General features: G+C 35.1%; 1 pseudogene; it reads left to right on the top strand.

Moving 5' to 3' along the window:
* Window positions 1-1,480: 1,480 nt before the first annotated feature.
* LOC109068504 lies at window positions 1,481-7,897 on the top strand (annotated as a pseudogene).
* The last annotated feature ends 236 nt before the right edge of the window (window positions 7,898-8,133 follow it).

Below are 8,133 nucleotides of genomic sequence, written 5' to 3'. Positions count from 1 at the left end.
CCACACTGCAGTGTGATCGCTTTCAAATCCAGGCAGTGATTTTCACCCCAAATTAGCATTCCCGTGGCAATGAACTTAGATTATCTCGCTGAAACCATTATAGTAATTCTGTTCACTGCTTTTGTTTTTCCTCTTAATTTTGTAAGAACATTCTAGGTCACTGAAGACGAGTAGCATGTTGCGTGTGATGAATATTTAGGATAATATGAAATATGCAGCAGCAGGGTTTGGCTGAGTGTCTGTCCACACTGAACTGTAATTCCATTCCCACTGGCCTCTTGGGAAAGTCACTGGCGCCCTTAACGCTGCCCCAGTGTCTAAGAGATCTCAGCCACCGTGACATAACTCAGTGTCAAAGTAGACGCTAATATGACTGATTAAGTGAAAACTGATGACCTTCCTGCTCATGATCTTGAATCTACAGTGAAACAGGATTAAAAGTCTGGATCTGGGACACAAGTTTCAGGAAATTTGCAGGAATACAAAACAAACAAACAAACAAACAAACAAAAAAACTAATAAATGATAAAGTAATAATGAAGATATGTTAAAATGTTTCCAAGATCATTTTCAAATGAATTGAACAAAAGAAAAAAAAAAATAGTTTTAATACCCCCCCCCCTTCAATCTATAGTGTAAAAAATATTTTTAATAAGTTGTAAAAGTGAATTTTACAAGAAAATACTATTTTAGTTTTACTACATCAAAATTTGATGTTTAATGCAGTGTGTTATTTGTTGTTTCTTTGTAATTGTGAAATTCACTTGCAATTTCTGAGTGAAAATTGTTTCTACACCAATCATTTTAGAGTATAGTTAAAAAACATCCTTAAATTTAAGGCAAAAAAAAAAAGGAATTTAAATTAACTTAGTTGAATACTGATAATTATAGAAACTAATTTCTGAAATTAAATTCAATTGAAATGATTTTATAGACAGTGTGAGGAATTTAATTTTAAAAAAATACATTAATTTCTTTTTGTAAAACAATTTATTCTGAAACTCTATTCATTGACTACAAACTAATCAAAGCATTTTTTTGGTTATGATGTGCTGTTCTTATAAAAAAAAAACACTGTCTGTTTGATAAAAGCACTGCTGAATGGCGATAAGAATAGAATCTGATGGTGCTGTGGGAGTATGTCACCTTTGATCACAATGATAAACTGTTCTTTAAAAAGCTAGACACAGTACATACATGCATAAATGCACATATATGACCATATTCCTCATACAAAAAAATGCATGTGTTTCAGGTGTCTGATAATTAACTACTCTATATCTAAAAAGCCAGTTCTAAAATTATGAATCCAGTGTTTTTGTCATAACTAGGCCAACTCAGTTTGTGTCTGAATGTACATAAACATATTTAGGGAAATATGATATGACGTCTCAGCTTTATGTGTCTGAAATATGTGAGTGAACATGTGTTTACGTGTGCTGCCCATGCGGGTGGAGTCAACACCTCAGAAGCGTAACTCTTTCCAGAGAGGGTGTTTCATCCATATAAAGCAATCCAGGAGCTCAAAGAACAGGAGTCCTCACTCACAGTGCTCTGCATCGGCTTTGGCTGAAGCACTGCTGCTATTGCTGCGCGTCTGGGTGCCCTGATCCTTTGCACAGCTGCAGAGAGGTGAGAGAAGGGCAGAGAGAGAGCCATTATTACACAGCTAACAATGGCAGATTTGTCGATAAAATTAAATCCTGTGCATTATTGTGCATGCATCTTTTGTGCTAATCTGAATTTACAGTTTTGCATGGAGCAAAATAAAACATTTGTATTGCTTTTTAGACAGAAACAGTGATTTGTAAAGAAATATGGCGTAAAAATTTTTTTCTCAAATTTACAATGCATTTGAAAGGCATTGATAATATTAATGGAAAAATGCATCTTTGTTGTCTATAAATGGGACTTATTTTAAAGTATTTAAAATGGTTTCTGCAAAAAAACAAACAACAACAACAACAAAAAAGCTGCACAAACATATTGTGTGATTAATTTACTATGAGTGCGTTTTAATGAAGTATAAATAATATAGGTCTGATAAATTGCAAAAAATGGTTAAATATTAAAAGCAAAGAAATTAATAGCATCATACATGGAATCATGTTTTCATATTTTTCTTCTTCAGTAAGCATCAAAAAACAATCAACCATTAAATAACAAACAATAAACAAACAGTAACTCACAAAAACCCACAAAAACAAGTAAAAATAAAAAAAATGGAAAAGCAAGGAAAAGAGCTCATATATGCAAAAACCACACTCATAATCTCACATGCAACACATACATTCTGTATTCATTCTCCTGATGCGGCATCAGGTATCAGAGTATCAGAGTTCAAAAAAGCACATGAGCTTTACAAGAGCTGGAATGTATGTAGTGAGTGTTCGGACGCTGAGGAGGAATGTGTTGATTGTTCAGTGATGAGTGACGAGGACAAACAGAACTAAGCTATCGAAATGTGTATGTACGATACAATGGTTTCAAAAGCTAATCATCAATTTTACAGATGAATATCTTTCTGTCTATGTTATTACCAACTGTCATTTTGTAAAAATAATGTTTTGGTACGAGAGCCAATTACTTTTTCTCCAAGATATTTCACCAGTTTTCTTTCTTTTTTTCTTTTCTTTTTTTTTTTTTTTTTAGAAAAAATAATATTTGTTTTTATGGGCCTGCTAAAATTGTTGAACAGTCATGAGGGTCTACAGGGTCTACTGTGATGTCATTTCCAGTATAAGAGTTTCTGAATTTCAGAAAAGTATATATATAATACAATTTATATTATTTTAATATTTCCAGGACAGGCAGTGCAATGATTGAACTGGGCTCAGTGGAGGAGGGCAGCAGTCTGATAGACGAGCTGATGGAGTTGACATCTCAGAGCTTATGTAAGCTCGAGATTAAAGAACACTTCAACATCATTAAAGAGATCGGCCGTGGAAAGTATGGCCGTGTGCTGCTGGTCACCCACCGCTGCAAGGGTATGTCAGCCAGACAGATATGTATTAGTCTTAGGAAGCCACTCATTTTGTTTTTTTAAAAGCAAGTTCCACAAATTTTCTGAAACAATACATACACAGTTAATATGTTTAGCAATTTCTACTCTTTAGTTCATTGTCCAGTTATAAATATAAGTTTTTTCTTCATACATTAAAACAACAGCATTCTAACTAAGCATTTGAGGATCTTGTATCACCCTGAAGGGATTTATTTTAAGATAATGAATGGCTGACTATTATAATTATTGACTGTTATAATTATTATGGACCAAATATTAAATAGGCCTGTCAAATCATTTTACCTGTATATTTTTAAGCTTTTAATAGTCTACAGTCCATTTCATTAACACGCGCCAAGTTTGGTCTCAATATGCCAAACTGTTGCAGAAATACAGCCTCAGATCCATTTTTTGCGTGCTTTTTGTTGAATTCGTTTGTGCGTTATTCGAGAACAGTTTGACTAATCAACTTGAATTCCATAACTTTTTTGCCAGCATGGTCTGAAGATGATCTGAGCCAATTTTGGTGAAAATCAGACAAACCGTCTACGACGAGTTCGAAAAAGTAGGTTTTTCAAACAATTTAAAATAGCGAAAAAACTAAACCTTACAATTTTCAAATTTTGGACTTCATTTGACTCGGCATGAGCCAAAGATGTTTCTTCTGTGCCTGACGGTTCAGAAGTTATTAGTATAAACATGAGTGAAATTTTGGACAAGTGTTGGCGCTAAAGAGTTTGAGTTAGATACTCCAAATTTGTTATGGTGACTGTTCTGACTGTCCTCTATCAGTGTGCCAAATTTCACAACTTTCCTGTAATTGGTTCTATGGGCTGCCATAGACTCAATAGCGAAAGAAAAAGAGGAACTCCAACGGATATAATAGGTGCCTACGCACTTTGGGTGCTTGGCCCCTATAAACCTCGGACATATTCATTACCATAAACGGCCTGTGTATGCCACACGCAGATCTCGTGTAGGACTGCCCATTCCGCAATGTTTCGGACAAGTCAAGGCCTCTTTGAAATGCTAAAATACATGACAGTTAATTAATAATTAAACATAAAAAAATTTAGAATTTACCATTTAAATCCAATTTTTTAGGTCATGTGACAAAAGATTAGGCCTATTACATTAGTTAATTTGTGTAGGTGTAACAAAAGCACAGGGGAAATGATTTCATTAACAGTGAGACACATAATGATCAAAAACATGGTATTAGTTTGTATGTATTCTTAATGTAGGCTATTCTTTAAGTATGTAAATACTGTATCACATGAAGGTGGGAATCATTACTGTGGTGTGTGTGTCAGTATTGCAGGGAACAGTTTGATCAGTGTGCAGGAATGAGATAATGCTATTTAAATGAAACACTACGTCCTCTTTTACACTCCCACAGATTGTAATGCCAAGATATCATCCGAACAGCTGTGAAAATACTTTCCACTACAAACTAAAGACTGTATGTCATGTTATGTGTCTCCAGAGCACCTTTTAAGAAAGCTGAATGTCCTCTGATCTTGTTTCTCTTTCACTGCTGATTGTGTCTCAGGGACTCCAATGGCTCTCAAAGTGCTGCCCAAGGCTTCAACCAAGCTGCAGGGCTTCCTGAGAGAATACTGCATCTCCTTGCATCTGTCTTGCCACCCCTGCATCGTGGGATTGTTTGGAATCGCCTTCCAGTCCAACGAGCACTACGGATTCGCCCAGGAGCTTGTGACAGGACGGGACCTGTTCGCCATCATCCAGCCACGGGTGGGTCCTCAAACATCATGAGATCTTTCCTTTATTCACATGTAGTTATGCTAAAGCACAGCAAATTCACAGATTTCTTCAAATATGTGACCCAGGACCACAAAACCAGTCATAAGGGTCAATTAAAAAAAAAAAAAAAAATAATAAAAACCTGTTGAGACTACTATTCATATACATATTACTATATTTAGATATTTATTTATTTGTATACAAAAAAGCCAGCCATTCACTTTAAAGTAAGTCTGTCACTTTATGTCTGTCATTGGCAGACAAGTTCTAAATCAGTGTCTGACACTTGAGAAGGTTACGGCTGTATCGTCACATACACTATAGTGACTCTAGATGTGGTACAGTATATTTTATCCCAAGGGACCGGGATGTCTGCATGCTTACAGAATGATGTTTGACAGATGCTGATTAAATGCATCGCAGAGAAATGATGAGTATTTGTGTGTCAGGATAAAAAGAAAACAAAACAGAAAAAATAATATACACAGCCTCTGAGAGCTTCCATAAATGACGATTCTTCAAGAAAATGTTAGCGATAAAATAAGCTTTTTTTTTTTTTAACAAAATGTTTAAAATAATCCATAATTTGAGATGCTGGAATGGTGAACTTCAGATTGGTTGGATCAGATACATGCATATTTACTTTTGGCCTATTATTAGTACAGTATTACTGTTAGGGCATTATTAGAAATTAGTGAGAAAAGAGTGTTTAAGCTTATTTTATTATGTCTACATGGTAAATAAAGCTCCAGATCGTTCAAGTAGCTCCAGGCTTGCCCTGCACCAATATGTACTACAGGCTCGTTCACACGCTAAGCATGTTCACTTGGAGCAGGACGTACGCTTGACATATTTCGGTAATGTTCACATGTCCTCTCAGGAAATCTTGGAGGGTGTAATGTGTGAGTAAAAGAGCGGAGCAGCTGTTTTTCTCTGTCATCACATGAGTCTCTGTTACTTCAGCATATCCAGTGAAACCTTAAGCCAGCCGTACCAAGCCTGGAAAGATTTAAAGAGGCAATAACGCCGCAGGGGCTCCTAAACTCATGCAACCTTAGATTTTAATTTATTGTGCAATGATGTTGTCTTGAGAGAATTTTGTGCACATAAGTGTCAGTATACTGTTGAGTCTATTAAACAGTCGAGACTATTATTACCAAAATAAATTACTGAGCATAATGGCCCATTTATGGGGCAGTCGTGGCCTAATGGATAGAGAGTCGGACTTGTAACCCAAGGGTTGCAGGTTAGAGTCTCAGGTCCGGCTATCCACCTTCAATACCCCCAACTGCTCCCCGGGCGCCGCAGTAATATGGCTGCCCACTGCTCCGAGTGTGTGGTCACGGTGTGTGTGTGCGTGCGTGTGTGTGTTTGTGTGTTCACTGCTGTGTGTGTGCACTTGGATGGGTTAAATGCAGAGCACAAATTCTGGGTATGGGTCAACATACTTGGCCACACATCAGTTCACTTTTTTATTTCAGTTAATAATTGTTATGAATATGAAGTAAATTAGAAACAACTAATAAAATATATTTTATATATTATATAAAATATATAAAATATATTAAAATAATCTAAAATGAATACATAAAGCTATATAAAGTTAAAATATTTTAAGATATTTTAGATATTTATAAAAAGTGAAACTATATATATATATATTATATACTATATATATATATATATATATATATATATATATACACACACACACTAAATATGTAATATATATATCTATAGTATATATATATATATATATATAACTATAAAAAAGTACAAACTACATAAACTATATATAAAACTATATATGTATATATTCATTTTGTTAAAGTTTTTTGTAATTTTATATATAAGATATTTTTTATATTAAGATGTTTAATATATGATATATTAAGATATTCTGTACTTTCATATTTTATTATTGAAGAATGATTTAAGTTTTATTAGTTTATTAGTCGTTTATTTATAATATATTATTGAAATACTTTAATATATTATTTATAATATTAAAATCAACATCTAAAAAAAGTTACTGAAAACAAAATACCCTGGAACCTAAAAATTGACTGGTATATTGAATATAAAAATTGAATATAAAGAACACTTTTGGTTATAGAGTCTTGTTTTCATTTTCTTATTAACTGAGACTTGGTGTCCTCTACACTGGACATATCATAAAATATTAATAAAGAAATATTTCCTTTTTTCACAATTTGTTTCTCATGCTCCAAACGATGGAATGATGTTAATATATATTTGTTATAAATCAACAACTTACTATACTGCATTTCTTTTTTTTTTCGTCCAGGTGGGCATCCCTGAATGTGCAGTGAAGCGCTGTGCGGTTCAGATCTCTTGTGCTCTAGAGTTCATCCACCAGCGTGGTCTGGTCCACCGCGACATCAAGCCTGAGAACGTACTGCTGCTGGACACCCAGTGCCGGCGCGTCAAACTGGCCGACTTTGGCCTCACCCAGAGACGAGGAACCTTCATCCGCTTCATATCGGGCACGCTGCCATATATGGCTCCAGAGCTGTGCACCATGGTCTTGGAGGAAGGTCAGAAGGAGGTGAAAGTCCCTCCGCTCCGCGTAGAGCCCACTCTAGACACCTTTGCCTTTGCAGTGCTTCTTTTCTGTATCCTCAGCGACGATTTCTACGAGGAGTTTGCAGACTGGCACAGATCACCGAAGAAAACCCCCGTGCCATCTCAGTGGAAAAGATTCACGCCCCCCCGCACCAACTAAGTTAAAAGATTCACGCCTGTGTGCATGCAGATGTTCAGAAGGATGTTAGCACTGGATCCCAGTGAGAGGTGCTCTGTAGGAGAGGTCAAAGGTTACGTGGGTAAAGACTGGGTGCGAGCAAAGGACGTCAACGGATGGGTGGGAGAAAATGGGGAGGTCAGCAAGTCCACACCGAGTCCCTGCAGAGGCAGCTGCAGCGATGAATACTGATAGTGTTATCTGACAAATGAGCAGAATGTGGTGCCAATTACAATGCAGAGAGCTGGTTGGTGAAATTAATTTATATCATTAGAGGTGTTGATTTCTTAAAAAGTTATGAGGAAGACACCTCAATTTGCAGGTCATATTATTGGTAAATACAATTTATACTTCATTAACAGCAATTGTGGCATGCTATAATTACCAAAAAAAAAAAAAAAAAAAAAAAAAAAAAAATAATATATATTATATATATATATATAGGTATATATATATATATATATATATATATATATGTGTGTTTTTTTAAATAATTCACTTAATAGCAGGTAAAATCTATATCTATATACTATATACATATATATATATAGATATATATATATATATGTGTGTGTGTGTGTGTGTGTGTGTGTGTGTGTGT

Source organism: Cyprinus carpio, chromosome B8, assembly GCF_018340385.1.
Source record: "Cyprinus carpio isolate SPL01 chromosome B8, ASM1834038v1, whole genome shotgun sequence".
Lineage (NCBI taxonomy): Eukaryota > Metazoa > Chordata > Actinopteri > Cypriniformes > Cyprinidae > Cyprinus > Cyprinus carpio.
The sequence above is the reverse complement of the archived record's forward strand: the minus strand, read 5'-3'. Positions and strand labels throughout refer to the sequence as shown.